At 43.4% G+C, this 22,947-nt stretch overlaps 1 protein-coding gene across 8 annotated transcripts in view; it reads left to right on the forward strand.

The window, feature by feature from the left end:
- Positions 1-22,947, forward strand: part of LOC101331229 (phosphatase and actin regulator 1) — a 303,689-nt gene that overhangs the window by 100,155 nt on the left and 180,587 nt on the right. The gene's annotated exons all lie outside the window — the stretch shown is intronic.

Here is a 22,947-nt window from a genome sequence, read left to right on the forward strand (position 1 = left end):
TCCCACCTGTAAGATAGGGGTGAGAATAGTACCTTCCATGACTTAGTGTTTGTGGGGTGTTTATGGTGGCACGTTATGTGGGTATTTTTTAATAAGTAAGAATATTGCAGAGGGAGATGTATAGGGAAAGAAACGTGAAGAGTTCTGATTTGACCCTGTCGGGTTTGACATGAGGTGATGGAGGAGCCGTGCAGATTCTTTTTGTTTGTTTTGTCCTGATTTTGGTATTTATGTACCCGGGTCATTCCAGGGATACTCTGGGGCTTTTATTTCCTTCTTCCTCTGTGTCCTCAAAAATTCAGCCTGTTCTCCCTCTTCGTCAGAATCATCACCTCCTCTGTTTCTTGGTCCTCGCTCCGCTTTGGCTCACGTCTAAACTGTGAAATAGGCGATGATCTGCTTCTTGTACATGAATACTCGTCCACAAGTCTGAGAATTTTCATGCTAGCTGCTTTGGGAAATGAAAGAGAAGAACAAACATAGGGAAGTTGGAATCTGAAACAGTTCTCATGGTAGACATCCCCAGTTTCGTGCTTTCTGACTGTTTCTGAGATGGAAACCTCAGTGCCCTGTGGCTGTATATGATTTGTTCATTCCTGAGATGACAGTGAACCTCCGAATTCCATGAATTTCTAAATTGTCACCCCGCTGACATTTACCTGACTACACCCCACTCTTCACCTGACTGCATTCTCCCTTTTGGTCATTGTACAGACTTGTTAAGGTGGCATAAAATGTGTCCGTCGCTTACGTATTTGTAAACACTACTGAGAGATTTACGTGCAAGGGAAACTCTAATGGATGACTCCTCTGTGTCCCCTAAGAGTGAAACAGAATAGGGCACTTACATCATTGCCTTGGAGACGAGAAATCTAAATGAAATATATTTTCAGGCAGAGTGAGGGGTAAGACATGTGAACAGGAAAGAAGAAGGGAATGTTCTGTAAGCACTGGAAAAAATAACAATAAAGATTCCACAAGTTCCAGGCTTCCCTGGTGGCGCAGTGGTTGAGAGTCCGCCTGCCGATGCAGGGGACGCAGGTTTGTGCCCCGGTCCAGGAAGATCCCACACGCCGCGGAGCGGCTGGGCCCGTGAGCCATGGCCACTGGGGCTGCGCGTTCGGAGCCTGTGCTCCGCAATGGGAGAGGCCACAACAGTGAGGCCCGCATACCGCAAAAAAAAAAAAAAAAAAAGATTCCACAAGTTCCTTTACGATGGTCTTCCTGACTCTGCTATGAAAATGGTTTGTAGTAATACACACATCCATTTAAATAGTTGCCATTTGTCAGCATGAATTCCCGCATGACGGTGGCAGGTGCATTTCCTCCTGGCATTCCAGAGCTTTGCGTAGTCCATTTGGCAAGACCACAGGGCGAAGGTCTGGTGCTTCTCATGTGAAATGGCACCTGAACCGTCGTGCAGACTTTTTAAGGTGTCGGAGGGCTTCCCTGGTGATGCAGTGGTTAAGAATCCGCCTGCCAATGCAGGGGACACAGGTTCAAGCCCTGGTCCAGGAAGATCCCACGTGCCACAGAGTAACTAAGCCTGTGTGCCACAGCTACTGAGCCTGTGCTCTAGAGCCCACGAGCCACAACTACTGAGCCTGCCTGCCACAACTACTTAAGCCCACGCACCTAGAACCCGTGCTCTGCAACAAGAGAAGCCACTGCAATGAGTAGCCCCGCACGCAGCAACGAAGACCCAATGCAGCCAAAAAAAAAAAAAAAAGATGTTGGAGAACTTGTCCTTTGATGGATGCAAGTACAGTGGCATCAAACCACTCGTGAACCATTAAAAGTCTGAAAATGTTTTCATTTAAAACTTTTGAGAGAAAGAATTAAAACATGAGACAGGCAAAGTTGCAGCTTTAATCCTTATTATTAGCTATTCTTAGCAAGTTCTTGTGATCTCGAGGGCCAAACTGATTAATTTGGCAACCGAATGCCATATTTGTATGTGGTTTTATTGTATTTTATTTTTTTGTATGTGGTTTTATTTTAAAGAGACATATTCAGCTCCTGAATTAGAGAACATAGAGGCTAGACTAGAGCATATCCGTATATCGTGGTGGATGGTTATGTGATATAACAAGCTATTCTAGGTTTTTTAAAACCAGTGGTTTACACTGTAGTATCCTTTGTTCTTAACTGGATTCAGAAATATTATTCCTTATTTTTGGAAATAAGGAGAGACTTTCTGTGCTAGTTTTTAGCTCCAAGGAGAAAAATACTGACAATTTAAGGATGTTTAGCATGATAAATTGTATATATGTTCAAATAGTACTTTGAAGTGCAGACTTTCCTATGTGTGGATAAGAGTCAAATATTAAATATACAAGAGGGTTGACTGTGGGAATATTAATTGGTTGGCCAATTTTAGCTGTTATGCATTTACTTGTCTTATACGTGTGTGTCTGTAATGTCCTTCCATATGTACAATAATTTCCACAATTTTAAATACAAAGAATAAGTCCAGATATTACATTTATATTATGTATTTGTATTTAAAGTTGTGTGCTTTCTTGATTACATGAAAGGTTACATGATTACAATGCATACTTGGCCTGTTATTATTTCCACAGTGAGTTAGTTACCTTTATAATTTGCCGGAATTAGCTATACTGTCGTTTTACTGTAACTCAAGTTACAGGATGTATGTGTCTGTGTATGCAGCATTTTCAAAGGTGCACCCAGAAATCTTGCTTTGTAAGTCATAGTAGCAATAAGAAAACTACATTGGAAAATTATGATGTCAACATTTTCCTTAACTTTGGCATCAACAATTACATGAATTTTTCAAAGACCGATCTCCACGTCCCATGCTGCTCAGACATCTTCCTATTGTAAGCTGGAGGCTGGTGTCCTTAAACGGCCTTCAGCACTGAACTCTGGTGGAGAAAACACTACGGGACAAAAAGCTTCTCTCAGAAGCATCCCCGCATCACACGACAGTAGGAGTAAAACAGTAATGGATAGAACATAAAATAATGGGTCCTCGGGGAGATCTCAACATGCCTTTCAGCCTGTCCTCAGAGGCTCTGTCCAGGGCCTGTGAAGCAATTAGCCTGACATGTCCAACTTCTTCTGTAGAATCAGCGACAGGGGTCCACGACACATTCCACACCTGCCCCAGGAGCAAAGACAGATGACAACATCCCCTCTGAAATAGAATCGACAGGGCCTCCCCAAAATAGTCAGCTGCAGCCATCTTATCCAGATTCCTTGGAAATGAGGATTGTATTTATAGAAAAGCAGAACTGGCAGGAATAAGCTGTGAAGACGCCACCGAGTTATGCTTTTATTTCCTCTTGAAAGAAAATCATAAACTGCAAGAGTTGGCCCTGGAAGTCTACAACGTGCCAAAATTCGCTTTGTGCTTCTAAGCTTTCCTGCACCCCTAGGGCCTTGAGCAAAAAAATTAAAAATAAAAACCTCTTCCGGAGTGCCTATCACTTACTGAAACTGGCCGTGGGAGTATGACTGCGAGCGGAAACTGGACCTTGTCGGTAAGCTCATGGCACGCACGGTGTCTCTGGAGAGACAGTCAAATTACAAGAGTAAAGGTTAAGATCACAGCTGTGATAAGGACAGTGAAGGGAAGCTACTTGAAAGAATGAGGGGGGCGGGGCTTGAGGGAGTAGGGAAACTTTCCTAAGAAAGAGAAGTTTGAGCTGGGATGTGAAGGAGGCGTAGGAATTTAGAAAATTAGCCTTCCAGGTAGCAGAAACAGCATGTGCAAAGGCCCTGTGGTGGAAGAAGCAGGGGTCAGCCAGCTAGGAAAGCAAGGATGACCAGTGGCTGGAGAATGGAAAGCAAGGAGTGTGGGGTGGGCTGAGGATATCTACCTGGCCAGAGGTTAGGATTTCAGACTTCTGTAAACCGTAGGGAGTTCAGAAACGATACCCACTTGGCATGTTGCGCTTATGTATTTGCCAAGCACTGCCACCTTCGCTAAAAAAAGGTAACAGTGCAGACAGACATCTCCCAAAGGTTATGGTCTTGAGGGAAAAACAGGTAGTTAAGCCAATACTCACAACAAAGTATAAGCAACAGAAGACGCGCAGGGGCTTCAGGAACTCAAAGGAGACAAACCCAACTGAGCTATAACTTACTAGGAAAGGTTTCCTAGAGAAATGAATGTTTAACCAAGGAATTAGGCAGTGGATGTGTGGAAGTCTTCTCTCCCAGTGGAAAGAACAGGATGTAAGAAAACCTGGAAAAGAGAGGAGGAGAGATTGACAATTTATAGCTTGGAAAGAGGTTGTGGTTTGGAAAGGACTGTTGGGCAGGGAGGAGTACAGAGTACTGAGAGATGAGGTTGAAGAGGTGGGCAAGGGTCTGCCCATAAAGGTTCTTAGTAGAACGTCGTGGAGTCTGGGCTTTATCCTGATGCATTACCCTAATGAAGCTATCAGAAGACTTGCCTTTCTGAAAGATCATTCTCTATGCTATGGGAAGAGTTTGGAGTGGTACCCAATGTTATTTTCAAGTTGTTAATATAACTTCTTCCATATATTTGTGTCTGTAATGAGAGAAAGTTTACTTTTGAGAGAATTAAGAATATACCTCGTTGCTGTCACATCCAACGGAATATTAAGTGTGTCTGTTGATTCTGGCAACAAGGAAACTGGTTAGCAGGTGGTTAATTATTACTGTTGGGGAGAGATGAAGATAACCTAGGCTAAAAGAGTGGCATTAGGAGCTACAGGCTGTGAACAGTTGCAAGGGATATTTAGGAGAGAGAATGAGCAGGATGTGATTACAGGTTGGATGTGGAGGATAAAGGAAGAATAAGAACCACGCTCTTGTTTCTCTCTGAGCAGTGACCTGCCGTTAGATGGATGGAGGTACCACATACTACATCGGGTTTATGGGCAAAATGAGCTTTTATTTGGGGGCATGCTGGCTTTCATGTGGTTCCAAGATACCCCAGTTGGAGGGATATTTGTTGAAGCCATGGGATGAAAACTCCAAAGGAGAATTTGACATGGGAAGCAAAGAGGGGTTGTGGCAGCCCCCTGAGGACCACTGACCTGCAAGTTATGAACACAGGCAGCAGCAGAGTCTGCAGGGAAGGCAGATAAGGCCCGCCAGAGAATTAGGAGGAAAACCAGGAGGGGGCCATTGGTATCTCCTGACCGGAGCAGGAGAGAGTTCAAGAAAGGAGGAGGGTCCACTCTGCCAGGTCCCGGCAAGATGGTCAGGACTGAGAAGTGTCTGGAGCGTTCAGTGACAACTCATTACTGGTGCCCTTGGGGAGAACAGTTTCGGGAAGCTGCATGGCTGGGAGTTTAGAAAGCATATGGTTATGGTGTGAGTGAGAGTTGAGGAAGCAGACTTCTTCTTTTAAGGAGTTCGTCTGGGAGGGAGAAGGAGAAATATAGAGTAATCACCAGAAGGGGGTAGAGCTTGAGGGAGGTGTTTTTTTGTTTGAGATTGGTTGGATTGTGTCAAGATGCAGAGTTCACCTTAACATGGCTTTGGCATTCCAAGGGGAATAGAAACACCAGCGCACTGGCTGTGAGGCCAAATAACTGTATTTCCACGCATTTTTCAGTGATGACAAGTCTCATGACTAGGAGGAAGACATGCAAATAATCAGAGCACTGTTGAGCATCTGATTTTAATAAGAAATCATCAAGTTGTGTAGCTTTCAGCACCTGGCTGGATCACAGTTCCCTTTGTACGATTGGAAAACTCAGTTTCTTTAAAAAAAAGATGAGCATGGACAGGCACAGAATCTTCTTACCTGCGTATCCATCATGACTCACAAAGGGAACATCTAGAGGTTAGAAGGCAAAGTAGACTTAGAGGCCTTATTTTTTTTAAGAGTTTTTTTCTTCTGTTTTTATTATTTTTTTAATGAATTTATTTTATTTGTTTATTTTTGGCTGCGTTGTGTCTTCGTTGCTGCGCACGGGCTTTCTCTAGTTACGGCGAGCGGGGCTACTCTTCGTGTTGGTGCGTGAGCTTCTCACTGCGGTGGCTTCTCTTGCCGCTCAACATGGGCTCTAGGCACGTGGGCTTCAGTAGTTGTGGCATGAGCGCTCAGTAGTTGTGGCACGAGCGCTCAGTAGTTGTGGCTCTCAGGCTCTAGAGCACAGGCTCAGTAGTTGTGGCGCATGGGCTTAGTTGCTCCGTGGCATGTGGGATCTTTCCGGACCAGGGCTCAAACCCATGTCCCCTGCATTAGCAGGTGGGTTCTTAACCACTGAGCCACCAGGGAAGTGTAGAGGCCCTATTTTTAAAGGACATCTCTAGGAGGTACAGGCTAAAGGTTGTGGGAATCGGCACCCTCCCGGAGTGGGGATTGTAAAGATATCATTGTTACCTCTCAAAGTGCATGTTATCCAGCACTCTTTGCTTGCATGTCAAGACTATATGGTCCTTGATGACAGCGATTCTGCCTTTGCCTCTCTGTCCCCCAGCATTAAGTAGGGCACCTGATGTAGCGGGTACCCGAATGCGGTGGCCAGCCAACCGTACTGTTGAGGTCCTCTGTTTCATAGGTCTGAAAGGGGAGAGGTAAGGACAGGGATTGAAGCATAAGCTGGAAGGTCCCGGTCTTGGAAGAACTTGCCATCATCCACGAATGCTTTTCAGTTTCTCAGAGCTGTTCACAGGTCAGGTTATTTGGACAGCACTGTTGCTTGGGTTATCTGTTGCTATGGGACCAAACACCCCCAAACTTAGTGGCTTAAAGCGACAAACTCAGTTGTATTATGTCCTGTGACTGGGCTCAGCTGGGTGGTTGCTCAGCTGGTGTCGCTTGGGGTCTCTCACGTGTTTGCAGGCAGATGGGATTGGAGTCATTTGGAGACTAACCAGGCCATGGGGAGAGCTGTAGGCCTCTCTCCTCCAGGCATTCTCAGTGCCAGTCCGTGTGGTCTTTTCCCGTGGTCTCTCCAGCAGGATGACTCAGGGCCCCCAAGAATGTGAAAGTAGAAGCTGCCAGGCCTGTTAAGACTCAAGTCCAGAATTGGCGCAGTATCCCATTTGCAGTATTCTGTTGCTTAAAACAAGTCACAGGAGCAGCCCAGACTCATTGTTGGAGCAAACGAAACAAGGGTGTGAGTGCCAGGAGCATGGTTCATTGGGTGCCAGTATTGGAAGCCAGCTCCCTCCATTGTCGAGGTCTAAGAAAACTGCAGGTGCTCCTCATTCCCTTCTTTCCAGGTAGACTGTGCTTTTATAATTTTATATTGACAACAACAACAGCAGTTGCTATAATCTGTTGGGTTTTCTGTGAATGTGACACGTGCATGACCCTGTCCAGGCGTTATTACTTTACTTTCACAACAGACCTACATAGTGTTATTAAGCCCATTTGGCAGGTGAAGAAACTGAGGCTTAGCGCAGCTAAATACTTTCCAGTTAGAAATGGAAGAGTTGGAACTTGAACTTAACCTGGAATCTTATCACTTACATTGTGTTTCGGGTCCATGAGTGTGGGAACTCATAATTCAGATGCTTTAAAACGTATCATTCATCTGCACTGAACAGTGATGTGACAGGACACTTTCCTTTTTTGACTTATCTCTAGAAAGCTGAAATGTGAAGGAAGAGAATCTCATCAATGGGCACCAACCCTGGAGGTCCTAACGTCTTTCTTGAATGCCCTTAGAGGCAGGGGTTAACAGCTTACCCATCTTCGTATCATACAGTATCTAGTTCAATGCCATGTATACCACAGACACTTCCTGTTTGTTGAATGGCTAAGAAAGAATAATTGACACTGGCTGCAAACAATACCATTCAAAACCATTACATTTATGTTTGCAGTAGAACAAGATGTCTTTCTGCTATTTGGTACATAGAAACAAAAGATGCATGGATTAGGTAAGCAGACAGTGACCACGCAGGCCTCTGGAGCAGGTGCTAGATTTAGGGCTAGACATTTGCAGAACTGATTCTGAAAGGACACAGGCCTTACAGCATTTGTCATAAGGTGTCTGCTTGGCCACTGACTTCCAGGATAATCTGGAGTTCTATGTGAGGAGGTCGTGTGGACCACTGGTTAGGGCACAGACCCCACAGCCTGACTGCTGAGCTCTCTCAGGCAGGTTGTTTGTACCGTCTGAGTTCAGTTCCCTCCACTAAAATAGGAATAAAACTGACACTTCCTAAAGCTGTGAGGGTGGGAAAAAAAATTAGTTGTGGAAGCTCTTAGAATCATACCTCGCACGTAGTAAATTTTTTGTAAGTTTTATCTACCATTATTTCTTTTCTAGAAATGCATTAAAAAGTAAGCAAACATCCAAGAGGAACAAAAGACTTCTTATTTCATAGTTTCAGTTTTTGGATGGTGTGTGTGTGTCTCAGATGACAATTCTCATGAGCTCCTCTTAGATGTTGGGAATGTTTGTTCAGGTACTGGGTGTAAGAGTTTGCTTTTAGACACATCGTACAATCCCGCCAAGCTGGAGTTTATGCCGTGTTTTCCTAGGTACCAACAAGTTAGGTCACTAAAGTATTTCCTCTTCTCTAAGAATTTACAATTAAGTGGACACACACAGTGGCCCCTGAGGAAGTGCTTCATCCTGTTTTTCCTTTGCTGCATCGTAGGCAAAAATACTGATGTATGAAGAGGTGTTCTGGGGGGAAAAAACAACGAGCATGTAATCTGAAAATCAGATCTCTGTGGCAAGTCAGAATGCTCAAAAGCAGAGAAAGACGTAGGCAGGATACCGTGTACTTTATTTTCCAGACCTGGGCATCTTTGACAGTAAAATGAGATGCCATTACTATTTCTGCCAGGATAATAAGCGTGAGGTGGGCCCGTGCCAGGCAAGGCGGGGAGAATGGAGACTCAAAAGCCACATGGACATAAGTTGCAGACCCTGAGGCCAGTTCTGTTCTGCAAACACAGTAGAAGTACCAGTTAACTTGCAAGGCGTAGTGGAAAGAGCCGTCGGGACTGAGACTCATAAAAACATTCAGACAGCCCTCAACTGCCTGCCATTTCAGTGGAATCCATTAATGGTGGTTGAGTCCCTTAGCATCTTTACAGAAGTAAATTTCTTTGTTCCCAGCCCTCATATTGTGTGTCTCTCTCCTCTCCTGCACTTCTGCTGGGTGTCTTGATCGGAAATTTTGTCCCAGGGCCAGTTTCTTTGGCTAATCATGGATTCTGTCTTCCTTCGACACCTCTCCCCGCGGTTCTTGTCTGTGACCCTGGTCAGCTCCCAGGCCAGCAAGCACGATGCCTTCCCCACCTCCAGGCCCTCCAGGAGCACACCTCACGCTCTGCTGCCACCTCTCCCTGGACCAGCCCTGACGGCCATGCTCCACTGGCCCTGAGCGCTTCCCGGCTGGGCTCACCACATTCTTCTTTCCTTGTGCTTCTTCCTCGCGTCCTTTCCCTTCTCCTTCTTCCCCTCCCCTTTCCTTCTGGGAGCACTCATCTGTCCCATCTGAAGCTCTGATGTCTCCTGAGTCCATTACATTCTTAGTCATTTGCTGGCTCCATCGATACGGTGGCAGTGGACTCAGATCTCTGGTGGCAGGTTCAGCCTCTGCCCTGAGGCTAGCCCTTGGCTGGACCTCCCCACCATCACCTAAATAAGCATGTGTGCACCAAATGCCTCATTTCTGCCCTAACAGGCTTCCAGTCCGGAAGCACCCTGACTCTCTGAATCATCATTCACTTTGGGGACACTGGAAATCAAGCATCTATTGTAGTTCCTTATTCAGTCCAATGACAGTGTGCGCTCTTCTCTCACGACTGTCGCTTTAATATATAACCACGCCTCGTTTCATCATGCTTCGCTTTATTGCGTGTTGAAGATGATGCATTTTCTGCAGGTTGAAGGTTTGTGGCTACCCTGTGTCCAGCAAGTCTATCGGCACCATTTTTAAACAGCATTTGCTCACTTCCTGTCTGTGTCACACTTGGGTCATTTGTGCAATATTTCAAACTTTTTTATTATTTGTTGTGGTGATCAGGGATCGACTCGCTGAAGGCTCAGGTGACGGTTAGCAATAAAGTATCTTTAAATTAAAGCATGCATGTTGTTTCTTAGAATGCTATTGCACACTTCATGGACTACAGTATAACGTAAACATAACTTTTATATGCCCTTGGAAACCAAAAAAATGTATGTGGCTTGCTTGACTGTGATCTTTGCTTGATCGTAGAGATCTGGAACCGAACCACAGTGTCTCTGAAGTCTGCCTGTAGAGATTCACCTTCTGTGTTTCCCCAGAATTCTTTGACCTTTTCCCTTGGACTTTACTCACTGTAAACACAATAATAACATATTACCACTAGTCACAACAGTGGTAGTAGGGGATAGTTGGGTGCCCACTGCATGGCAGATACTGAATGAACTTCGATACAGTTCTCACAGCCTTAACGGTCCTGGGCAGTTACTCCGAATATCTGTTTTATACATAAAGATAATAAGACTTAGGGCTAGTAACTTCCCAGGGTCCCTTGGCTGGTCAGTGGTAAAGCCCTAAACGATATGAATGCAAGCCCGTCTCACACCGAAGTCTTCTAGGCTTTGCTCGGAAATTTCACTGTTACACGTGACTTGGAAGCAGAAAGAGTGAAAAGGTTACGATGTATGTATATCTAGGTAGACAGATATTAAACACACTTGAATTCAGAAAGCAGATCCCATTAAGAAAACAAAATAATATTGGAAATAAGACTTGGTGTTCAGTGATTAATGCTGGCATTTCTCAGGCAGAGAACAATACCTCTATTATGTATATGAACGTGTCTTTTAAAAAGATGATTTCTTTTATGTGTTGGTTGATTTGTGTGGTGTTGGTTTCCTCGTAAAGTTGTAGGAGATAGAAGAATGACATTAGGCAGTGAATCAATTATGATTTGGGGCTTGTTTGCCTAAAACAAATATCAAGTAGCCTTAATAAGAGAATACACAGCCCACACATGAATCAAATTGTTTCTGAAGGTCAGTTTTAAAGGTCTTCCTTCTTCTTTTGGTTAGCCCAGGGGTGAGTTAGAGTGGGGGCAATGCATGAATAGAATATAAACTGGGTGAGGTATTCATGAAATCATATGAATGAAAGAAAGCATTGTGTAGCGAGAACTGGCCTTGAGTGGCAGTCTGACCTGGGGAGGGAGGACCTGGGTGATAACCTCAAATACCACAGAGGACTTTCCTGTCTCGTCCCAGTGAGTTATAATGAAGCGATGCTCTGAGAGGTCTTTGTGGAGTAGAAGAGAGGAGGGCTGATGATGTTGAGATGCAGATGTGATTTCGGCATAGAAGACTGTTGTAACATTTAGTCTATTTTTGTCCTCCAATAACCAAGCGTGAGTTTCTAAAGAGAATGAATGTCTCTTCTGTGGCATAGCAACGTCTTCGTGTCCTTGGAAAGGCTGCTTTGTTCCATAGTACCAGGATTTATGTTCTCTGGCTTCTTGGGAGCCGTGAAAGGCTCTGAAATTGTAGGAAGCTGCCTCCTACCACTGCACCTGGTTGTCAAGGGCGCACGTGAAAAGGGCCTTTAAATGCTTCCCAGCCTCCGGGAAGGGGTTGTTTAAAGAGGTAGTTTGAGCAGCATGGTAATTACAGTTCCAGGTGTTTCTATGAAGATTCTGTGAAGCAACTATGAACTGTCATTTTACAACATCATTTTATAATAATATATTCCTAAGTGAAAAAAAAGTTATACAGTTTCTCCACTGTAGCACAAAACTCTGTTTCGTGCATGGACAACTGGAAAGATTTATTAACAGAAAATTTGCCATTACAATGAGGATCATTCTTGCCTGCCTCATGAATGACTGAAACTTGATAGATTTGGGTCAGGTCGATATTTACAGAGATACTCATGATAATGGGCCTTCCATGATGGCTGTAGTCACATCAGTTTCTGGTTGTTTTGTAAAGACAACTGGGCTCTTGTGTGTTGAATGCTAACCGTAGATATATAAATATCTCTAAAAAGAGAAAGAGTCATGTTATGGTATTACCACAAACTGCCTCCCCGTGTAAGGTAATTAGTGTCATAATTTTGTATCTAGATTCTAAATAAGAAAACTTGAGATTTTTTTTTTAAATAAAAGATTCCATTAAAGCTTGAAAATAGAAAAGTCACCCTTCATCCTTGCATGCTTACAAATTATGATCATTATACATATCTGCTTACATTCATTCATAGTGACTTCACATAGATGAAATCAAAATATAACTCAACTTCGTGTGCCCGACACACAGTGAGGCCAAACAAACTGAAATGTCAGAGTTTGGAGCACAGAAAGGTTTATTGCAGGGCCATGCAAGGAGAATGGGTGGCACGTGCCTCCCCAAACCCTGAACTCCTTTAGGGTTTCAGCAAAACATTTTTAAAGGCAAGGTGAGGGAGGGGTGTGGCTGGTTGTTGCAAAATTCCTGGTGTAAAATCCTTTGTTCTTTTAGCTGTCTAAGTAGGTCCTGTAAACTTCCAACAAGACAAATACTATTCTCTGTTCTGCAACTTTTTATCTCTATGTGAATGGAAAAGTGTTATATCCTTAAAGGTCACAGCCTTGAGAATGGGCTCTCCTGTATATTTCAGGCTATAAGCAACATTCTTAACTCAAAGCAAAAGCAATAGAATACAAAGGTTAAAGTAAAAGAAACATCTAATATGGAGTCAGATTTGTTCTTCTCTATTACATAAATATAATTTGATCTCGCTCTCATTTTAATTTTTTAACTTAATGTTACCTTGGAGTAGAACTCTTGCTCATAGCCAAGTCACCTTCCTAATGACTGTAAAATATTCCCTTGGGTGTGTGTTGTTATAAATAACCCTGCCACAGACATCTGTGTTTGTAGCATTTCTTTCCTTTGTACTTTTGTCTTTAGGTTAGAAAATTGGTTCTGGAGCACATTGGGGGTAAATATTTTTTGGCCCTTGCATTCCAGAAAGGTTGTAATGTGATGTGGAGGGTAATGACTTCACCCTCAGCAGGGCTGGAATATAGGGATGTGTAGTGGTTAGTTCTAAGTGTGGTCAGTGAGAAATCAAGCAGGGAGGAGTAGGCTGGGATGTCTAGGATATTCCAGCATTGGACAGTCTGTGCAGAGTGGCCCTCGGGGAAGCTCTTGTGATCTTTGGCCTCTATTTGGACTAATTTCTTCTTTTATGGTTAATTTTAAACTCCTGGTGTGAATGTTGCAATCCACTTGTAGTTGAACATTTTCCCCATCAAATGATTGAACTTTAGTGAGCATTTAGTGAGAGCCAGCTGGAAGATATCTAGATATCATTACCAGTGTAAACCAGCAGAAACCGTGACAGACGTATTATTTATAAATGGCCTCTGATAATAGGATTAATAAGAAACAGAAAATACTCCAAGAAATTGTTGGAAGTTTCATAATAGTTCTTTACCTAAGGTGAATTGTATGAAAATTGGAATTCCTTCAACCAGTCACCCCATGAGTCTCGACTGAAGTTGAAATGATGCAGACTCGGAACCACAAGCAACTGGGTGTTACTAGACCGTCAATTTTGAGGCGTGGGTGACAAGTACATGAGAGAGGAGGCTTAGAAGGGACCAGACCACAGGCCCCTATTTGTTATGTTAGGGATTCCAGACTTTATCCTATAGGCAGTGGGTCACCATTAAAGGTTTTAAGCAGGGTTTTAAGCACAGTTCATATTTTCAATTTAAAACAAATTGGCAAAGGAAATAACTAGCAAATCAAAGAAAAGTATAAATGCCCCATAAATATAAAAATATATCACTCGCACTCATAAATAAACACAAATTGACATGAGTGAGACACTACCATTTTTCGCTTATGATTTTGGCAAAGATAAAAGAAATTGATGACCACACTGTGTCAGCAGGTGCAAGAGTAGGTTGGGAAACAGCCACTCCCATACACTGTTGGTGGAAGGATGAATCAGTCAGTGCAAGCTTTCTAGAGGACAGTTCGGTAAAAGTAATCAAAAAAAAATTTTTTTTTAAGATGTTGGGGGTAGGAGTTTATTAATTAATTTTATTTTTTTTGCTGTGTTGGGTCTTTGTTTCTGTGCGAGGGCTTTCTCTAGTTGTGGCAAGCGGGGGCCACTCTTCATTGTGGTGCGCGGGCCTCTCACTATCATGGCCTCTTTTGTTGCGGAGCACAGGCTCCAAACGCGCAGGCTCAGTAGTTGTGGCTCACGGGCCTAGTTGCTCTGCGGCATGTGGGATCTTCCCGGACCAGGGCTTGAACTTGTGTCCCCTGCATTGGCAGGCAGACTCTCAACCACTGTGCCACCAGGGAAGCCCAAGTAATCAAAATTTTAAATGCACTTACCCTTGACCTTACAATTCATCCTCCGAACAGAGGATGGTGAGGCAGGAAGAACATTCCAGACAGAAGATGCCGCAAAGTTACAGATTTGAGGAGGAGCATGCCCAGAAGGAGTCACACGTTTCCAGGGATTTAACCTACATGTGTGCTTGCAGTAAGATGGATGTGCAAGGCTGTTCATTACAGATTGTGTATTGTATCAGAAAACTGGAAACAAGACAAATGTCGTCGGTGGAGGGCTGGTTATATAAATCATGGTCTTTCTACACAAAGTGCCAGTGAGCCACAAAAAAAGCCTAAGGTACATATCTTCAGATACGGGGAGAACCTTAAGATGGACGGTTAAGTGTAAAAAGCCAGGTGAGGTGCAGAACAGTAGGTGTGTTGTGATCTTATTCATGATAATTTGTTTACTTCTGTATTTCATCTTTTAAATTTTATTTTTAAATAGAAGTTATATATATTTAAGTTGTACAACATGATTTGATACACATGTAATGAAATGATTATTTCAGTCAAGCTAATTAACGTATCACCTACTCATACAGTTACCATTTTTCTGTGTGTGTGATGAGAGCGCCTAAAACTTACTCTTAGCAAATTTCCCTTAATAATACTGTACTGAATACTGGACAGATTATACGTAGACATGTTGGTTTCTGAATAAAATTTTTTTCTGCAAAAATATGGAAGAAACATTTAGGAGTGTAGTGGGCTTTGGGGAACAGAACTGAGTATTGTCGTTAGATGAAGGATGAGGGCTTGGCATTTCATCGTATTCCTTTCTTTGCATTTGAATGATTGCCCTAAGTATATGTTACTCTTATGCAAAATAATTATAAAAGATACATTCTTAGTGAATTTTAAACAGACATCATCTTTGCCTGATTTAATCTTAGTTCATCGACACATATATCACTTATGTGCCATTTACTTATCTAAGCTCTTAACATGTATTAACTCATATTAATAATCACAGACCCATATAAGACCAGAACTATTTTTATTCCCATTTTGCAGATGAGGGAACAAAGGTGCAGACAGGTTAAGCAGCAACTTGCCCAAAGGTCACACAGCTCTTAAAGAGTAGAAACAGAACTCGAACTCTAGTAGCCCGGCACCCCAGCCCACTATGCCTTCGTTCAATCATTTTAATTTGTCGACATTGAAACAGGAAGCTGTTCCTAGAGTAAGGTCTTGGTAATATATACGATTACTTGTTACTAAGTTGAAGTACTTTTTGTTTAGTCTCTAAACAGTTTTATTTATTAAGAGACTGAGGTTGTTTCTGGCCTCTGTTCCAACAAGTGCCTTTTTCAGGTGCAGAATTTGTTCAGCCTTCATCTGCCCACAATGAGGCCATTATATAAGGTGGGAAGCCCCTCCTTCCTCTTTATCAACCCTGGTTTTGCTTTCCAAAAGGGAAATGCACAGAGTTATCCCTTGCAGGCATGCTGTGAGTCCCCACCAATGGGTTGGCTAGGACACACTCACATCTGTCTTCTATCATCTCAAGCTGCAGGCTCCCAGCCTCAGCTTCCTGACTACCCCAATGCAGAAAGCTTTATCAGCTCAAGGTCGTATGCCAAGGGGTCTTTTGGCTTTCTGTCTACCTACGTCAAGCTTGGAAAACAACATAGTGTAACTTAAGCTGGATCTGAAGCCAGGGTGATAAGATGAATGCAGCTAAAACTTTCACTCTTTTCAAACTTACGTCATGGAAATGACAGTAATATCTGATCAGGTAAACCTTCTTAGCAGTGGAGTATTTGAAAAAACAATGCAAGGGAACATCTTTCTTTTTCTGACTGTCTGATGCTACTTAATGGCTCACGGTGCCCCATTGTTGTGTAGCTGAGGTTTCTCCTCCAGATTCCTTTGTTCAACAAATACCTACCCAAGATCTCCTAAATGCCAGGCATAGAAAATTGAGAGCTAAATAAGACGAAAGTCTGCCTACACTGAACACACCCTAATGGAAGAAAGAGAACTGGCAACCAGTAATTCCAAGGCTGCCAAATTAGTGATCATGAAGTATACACAGAGTGTCTGGAAGCACAAAAGAAGTAGTTCCTTGATTGTCTTAATTCAGTTCCAGTTGAGAATTACTGCATGGGGAAATGACCGGAAGTCTCCATTGGGAAATACTTGGGTTTTTTCAGTGCCTGTGCATGCATGCATGCAACAGACACTTACGTAGCACCTAGAAATGCAAGCACTGGCAGCTATATGAAGACAATATCATAGAGTTATTGCCCGTTGAGAAGTTAAACCTTCTAGTGGCTCACCATTTGGTCTTCTGTTTGTTCTGTGAGCATTCGTTTTGTACTTACTAAACGTTAAGCACTGAGTTAGGCCCTCGGACAGAAAGATGAAAAAATCCAGTTCCTACCCTTAGGGACTTGAGCCTGGCCCCACTGGTGCAGGAGGAGAGACTGTAGTAGAGCACGGAGGAGCAAAGAAGACCGAGTAAGATTCTGTAAGGACTTTGGAATGGGCGTTGAAGTTCTGTAAGAGAGAAGAGATATTCCAGGTACAGGAAGAATGCTGCAAAGTTATAGAGAGACAGGTCCAAAAGAAATGAAAGAAGAAACTTGGGTCTTTTTTTTCAAAGAGTTTTTTTTTTTTTTTTTTAATTCATTTTTGGCTGTGTAGGGTCTTCATTGCTGTGCACGGTCTTCCTCTAGTTGTGGCGAGCGGTGGCTTCTCTTGTTGCGGAGCACGGGCTCTAGGTGCGTAGGCTTCAGTAGTTGCAGCATACGGGCTCAGTAGTTGTGGCACATGTAAGATCTTCCCGGACCAGTACTTGACCCCGTGTCCCCTGTATTGGCAGGAGGATTCTTTTTTTTTTTTAAACATCTTTATCGGAGTATAACTGCTTTACAATGTTGTGTTTCTGCTGTATAACAAAATGAATCAGCTATATGTATACATATATCCCCATATCCCCTCCCTCTTGCATCTCCCTCCCACCCTCCCTATCCCACCCCTCTAGGTGGTCACACAGCACCAAGCTGATCTCCCTGTGCTATGCAGCTGCTTCCCACTAGCCATCTATTTTATGTTTGGTGGTGTATATATGTCCACGCCACTCTCTCACTTCATCCCAGCTTACCCTTCCCTCTCCTAGCGTCCTCAAGTCCATTGTCTACATCTGTGTCCTTATTCCTGTCCTGCCCCTAGGTTCATCAGAACCATTTTTTAAAAAATATATTCCATATATATGTGTCAGCATACGGTATTTGTTTTTCTCATTCTGACTTACTTCACTCTGTATGACAGACTCTAGGTCCATCCACCTCACTACAAATAACTCAGTTTTGTTTCTTTTTAGGGATGAGTAATATTCCATTGTCTATATGTGCCACATCTTCTTTATCCATCCATCTGTCGATGGACACTTAGGTTTCTTCCATGTCCAGGCTATTGTAAATAGTGCTGTAATGAACAGTGTGGTACATGTTTCTTCTTGAATTATGGTTTTCGCAGGGTATGTGTGGCAGGCGGATCTTAACCACTGTGCAACCAGGGAAGTCCCAGAAAGTTAAGTGTCTTAAGAGCAAATTAGTTGGAATGCTATTCAAGGTCAGGGGAGAAAGCTGTTACCTTCAACTCCCACAAAAGTGTTTGTGAATAATAGATGAAATTTAGTGAGTAGTTAATCTGCCAGGTACTATTATTCTAGATGTGGTCCATGCATGTTCTTATTTAATTCTCACCGTAGCCCCACAAGGTATTATTATCCTCCTTTTGCATTTGTAGAAAGTGAAATGCAGGGAAGTTCAGTATCTTGTTGAGGTCACGTCTTCGTGAGTAGGGGGGCCAGGATCGAGCTGGTTCTTTGCCCTCCAAAGCCTGCAGACTTAACCATAGCACCACAGCCACAGTCCTTAAACAATGGCTAGACGTTGGACAGAGAGAACGAGGGGAGAGGCTATTCAAAACAGAGCAAATGGGATAAGCAGAGACACAGCGGTGGAAAGTCAGAAGCGTGTTTTACAAGTTTGACTTAGTTGGAGCGAGGGTTCATAATAGACAGGTGCTGGGACATATGTTAGGATTAGATCGTGGAAAATAGTAAAGACTGTGGAGCTGGGCTTTTATTCCCTTGCCAACTTTTGAGCAAGGAGGTGACATGATCACAGCTGGCCTGTGGGTGAGTCACTGGCAGTTACAGATATAACCGACGGGGACAGTAGAGAGCCTGGCAGGGGGAGGCCAGTTAGTAACAGTCTAGGCAAGAGATAATTGGAGCCTGCCTGGGGTGGTGTCATCCCGAAGGAAAAGGAGAAGAGAGATTTGAGAGACACGGATGGAGGAAGTCGAAATGACAAGACTTGGGAGACAGATATGGGGGCGAGGGAGAATGAGAAATCAAAGATAGCGTTGGAGCTTTGACCCTGGGTACCTCATGATTGGTGGTACTTTTTTCTTAACAGGAATAAGTAAGAGTTGAATTCAGGCGATGAGAAGAGAAAGGGCATTCCATTTTTGACAAGGAATCCTCGTGGCCAGAGAGGGCCTAGAAGGCCCCCATCACACAAGGAAGGAGAGGCCATCTCCTGGGAATGCCAGGTGCCCAGGCTGGGTTCCGTTGTGTCTTGAGAGAACAGCTTTAACTGCATGAGGCAGGGGTGTGTGTTTTCTAGGGCTCCCACAACAAAGCACCACAAACTGACTGGCTTGAACGACAGAAATTTATGGTCTTAGAGTCCTGGAGGTTGGAAGACCGAGATCGAGGGAAGCAGCAGGCTTGGTTTGTAGGTTGTGGAAAGAAGATCTGTCTGTGCCTCTCTCCTAGGTTCTGATGGTTTGCTGACAACCTTTGTCATTCCTTGGCTTGTGGGTACATCACCCTGGTCTCTGTTTTCATCTTCACTGTGTGTCTGTGTCCAAATCTCTCCTTAGTATAAGGATTCCAGTTAGATTGGATTAGAGGCCCATCCTACCTCTAACACCAACTCATCTTAGTCTGACTCGTCACATCTCTCATGGATTTATTGCCAAGTAAGGTCACATTCTGAGATACTGAGTAGGACCACGACGTGCGATTGTGGGGGGAATACAATTCAGTCCACACCAACAGTGAAAGAGATGAAGGCCTTCTTGCTCTCAGGTTTCTCTTCTCCTTAGGCATCTTCTGGAGGTTTGTGAGCAAGTCATCATTGGCTTAACATGTTTTATCATGTCAGTAAGAGCTGAGGTCTGGTGGCGACTCCTTACTGGACTTGCAAATATTTTTAATTAGCAAAGGAATGTCACTACCTCACTTATTCCCATGAACGGCATCCTCCTGGCTTCTCAGCTCTAGAGCACTTCTAAGCAATGGCAGTCCTTCTCCCAAGAAGGACTTTTCCTCCAGGAAAAGTAGTGCATAGCCAGGAGCACATGCCTAATAGCTAGACTACTCTCACTTGGGAATAAACTGCTTGAGAGAAAGGACAGGTGAAAACCAGAGCCCCAGCTGGGAGGACCCAGGGTGTTCAGGTGCAAAGAGAGTCCCACAGTCAGTACCCAGTAGAAATGGATTTGTGCCCATATTTTTTCTGCTTCGGACATCAAGCTTTGTCCATAAAATCATTTACAGCTTTTAATTCAAATTGGTTTTCTTCTTCTTGGAAAATGAATTATTTCACCTTGTTGAAAAAAATAATAATATCCTCCCCCAAATTTTGTTAAGGTATCTGGTTTTTCCAAATTCACACTCGTCCTCATAAGGCTTATAGGCTGGTGTGTCCAAGCAGGATCAGAGGAAAACACATTTGGATCAAGATACATGGCCCTTCCTCATGAAATGCCAACCCAAGGAGACCTTGGCTGTGCTCTGTGTATCAGATGGCTATAAGTTTGGGCATCTCAGATGGATGGGCACGCATGAGTGAATCACGAAGAGCTCTGCCCTGGGTGTTTATAATTCAGATCCAGTCCTTCCCTAAATAGCTCTTTGGTGGTTTTCCATTTTTCTGTTGGTGTATTTACATTTATACCCCATTTATATGATTTTCCAAAGTTTGAGGCTGATAGCTTAAACCTTTCCCTTCACTTCCAATTTCATTGCCCTTCCAATCTCTATAGCCCTGAAAATGAGCTTTTCTGAGCTCCTCATTAATTTTTCACTTCTCTCCCTGAGGGAGATGCAGATATGCAGTACTAGGATTGCAGGCCAAAGAATGTTTGGCAAGCCACTTCTGTGCCCAGTGATAGGTTTCAGAAACATATCTCCAGGGATTTTGACAAGTGAAATGCCCAGAATCTGCTCACACTCTATTTATGGGGTTCCTATTAGTCCTTGAGAAAGTTGCACTATATCCCAATATCAGGGTGTGCAGTGATTTGCTCTTTCTTTTTTTAGTTGGGTGTTACGAGTAGCAGTGCCATATATTAGCAGGGTCACTGGTCTAGCTCTTACTAGCTGTATGACCATGGACAAGTGAGTTCACCTCTCTGAACCTTATCTCTCCATCTTTAAGATGTGAGGCTTAAATTGGACCATGTCCAAAGGTCGTTCACATCTAAGCCTTCTCTCATTTTGACAGCAGCCCGGCATTCTTCTCTACGAGTATAGAGAAAATCATTTAACCAGTTTCTCTCACTGTCACTATTGCTGTAGCCAAGAACAGATTCTGTGTGTTGGAAGGCTAAAAAATTCACTGGCATCCAGCTTTATGTGAGAAACATGCCCCAGAGAAATCCTCCTGTTAGAACAGCTCCGTTGCCAGCACACTTGACATTGAATACTGTCTCCAGACCTTCCCTGCCCTCCTTCCCACCAGACCCACACAACTTTCACTCCTGATTTAGAAGACTGAACACTTTTCTTTAGGGATATTTTAAAAAGTTATGTCAGAATGCTGGAGTTTCACGTTCTATAGGACAAGAGTGGGCCAGAGACTTCTGAAATAAGCCTAGAGGCTCTGTGAGCACGAACGTGCTTCATTGGTAAAATTAACCTTATTGAAATCCTTACCCAGTTGCCTAAATTGGAACTGGGGTGTGTACAGGGTCCAAATGGATAAGGCTTTCAGGATGCTAAAGTAACCAAATCACTGGTGCACGTGATTTCCTTCTGCAAAGTCCTCTAAAATGAGATAACCTTCCGAATATATAGATGGTCTTCCAAGACCTAATAATTCAAATGCTCAGTGAACAAAATAGGATAAATGCTTTTTTTTTTTTATTTCCCCTATTTTCAGCACTGTGCACTGCCTGTGTCTGATGTCTAGAAGTAGTAATCTTGGGAATAAACTTTGATCAGGAGCCAGAAATGCTGTCTGTGAAAATGAAATTCCCTTACATTGTCCTTGAGGACAATAAACAATGTCACAGGAAGGAAAATATCAAAAGAAAACCTGGTGGAAAAGAGGATAAAGAGGTGTTAGGGATTAGGTAGTACAGCAATGTTAGTTTTGTAAAAGTTTTTTTTGCGGTACGCGGGCCTCTCGCTGTTGCGGCCTCTCCCGCTGCGGAGCACAGGCTCCGGACGCGCAGGCTCAGCGGCCATGGCTCGCGGGCCCAGCCGCTCCGCGGCATGTGGGATCTTCCCGGACCGGGGCACGAACCCGTGTCCCCTGCATCGGCAGGCGGACTCTCAACCACTGCGCCACCAGGGAAGCCCTTTGTAAAAGTTTTTAATGGCTTGCTTCCTTAATAGAAAACCAGAGGATTTTTCAAGCTGAGCTAAAAATGAGAATATTTTTAGAAAAATACAGCGAGCGCTCGGAGTACAGACAATTTGTTACATCAACATTAAATCAATGTGTTGGATAGCAATGGATTATTTCCCCACATAAGGAGAGAGTAGGGCAGAGTGCAATATTTAAAATACTGGGTGAGAAAATCCTGAGTGTCACTCTTTTCATGCACCCAAAAAGTGTTGAAAATAAAAAAATTAGAGCAGTAATTATGATGAGTGAAGCTCTGCCTGGTGTCCTTGGTGTATCCCCATTTTCCTTCCGGAATTGGGTTGTTCTCCTAGATTAACTCCCCTGCTGTTCTGTTTCTCATGCATAAAGTGAAGGGTTCGGAATAGATAGTCTCTGAGGCCCTGGCCGGCCCTAACACTCTTTGGTTTTAAATTAACACATACGGGAAAAACATGTCAAATTTTATTAAGTTTTCTGTTACATTCAAATATAGTAACAGCAGAAAAGATAGACAAAATATTTGCAAATGTTAGCAAAATATCTCTTTGCACAACACCTTCCCCAGCTGCTGTTCCAGGTTATAACTATTTGAAAAGGCTGTATGATGTTATCTGAAGACTTATGTAAATAAGAAGCCAAAAAGGAGTGTGGGTTGGCCCTTTAAATGCTATAGCAGTAGGCTACCCTTACAGGGAATTTAGGAATATGATAACAGATGATGGCCCACTTGTCATTTCTTGTTCCTTTCCTAGTTTGACTAACAAGTCACAAAGAATTGCAGGTAAGATAATTCTTGCCACCCTTTCTCTTGAGCCAGAGCAGATGTTAATACTTAAAGAGAAAGAACACTGTGAGCCAAGAAGGGATAGTTTAAGGTCTAGGCACAGACTTTTGGGGATACCACTGATGGCCCTCTATCATCCACTCCACATTATTCTACCTCCTACCTCTGTTTATCATAATGTTGCCATCCTTTTTCTTCCTTCCTTCCTCCTCGTCTGGTGCCCTCTCCATGCTTTCCTTCTCCTCCACCCAGT

Source organism: Tursiops truncatus, chromosome 10 (assembly GCF_011762595.2).
Source record: "Tursiops truncatus isolate mTurTru1 chromosome 10, mTurTru1.mat.Y, whole genome shotgun sequence".
NCBI lineage: Eukaryota > Metazoa > Chordata > Mammalia > Artiodactyla > Delphinidae > Tursiops > Tursiops truncatus.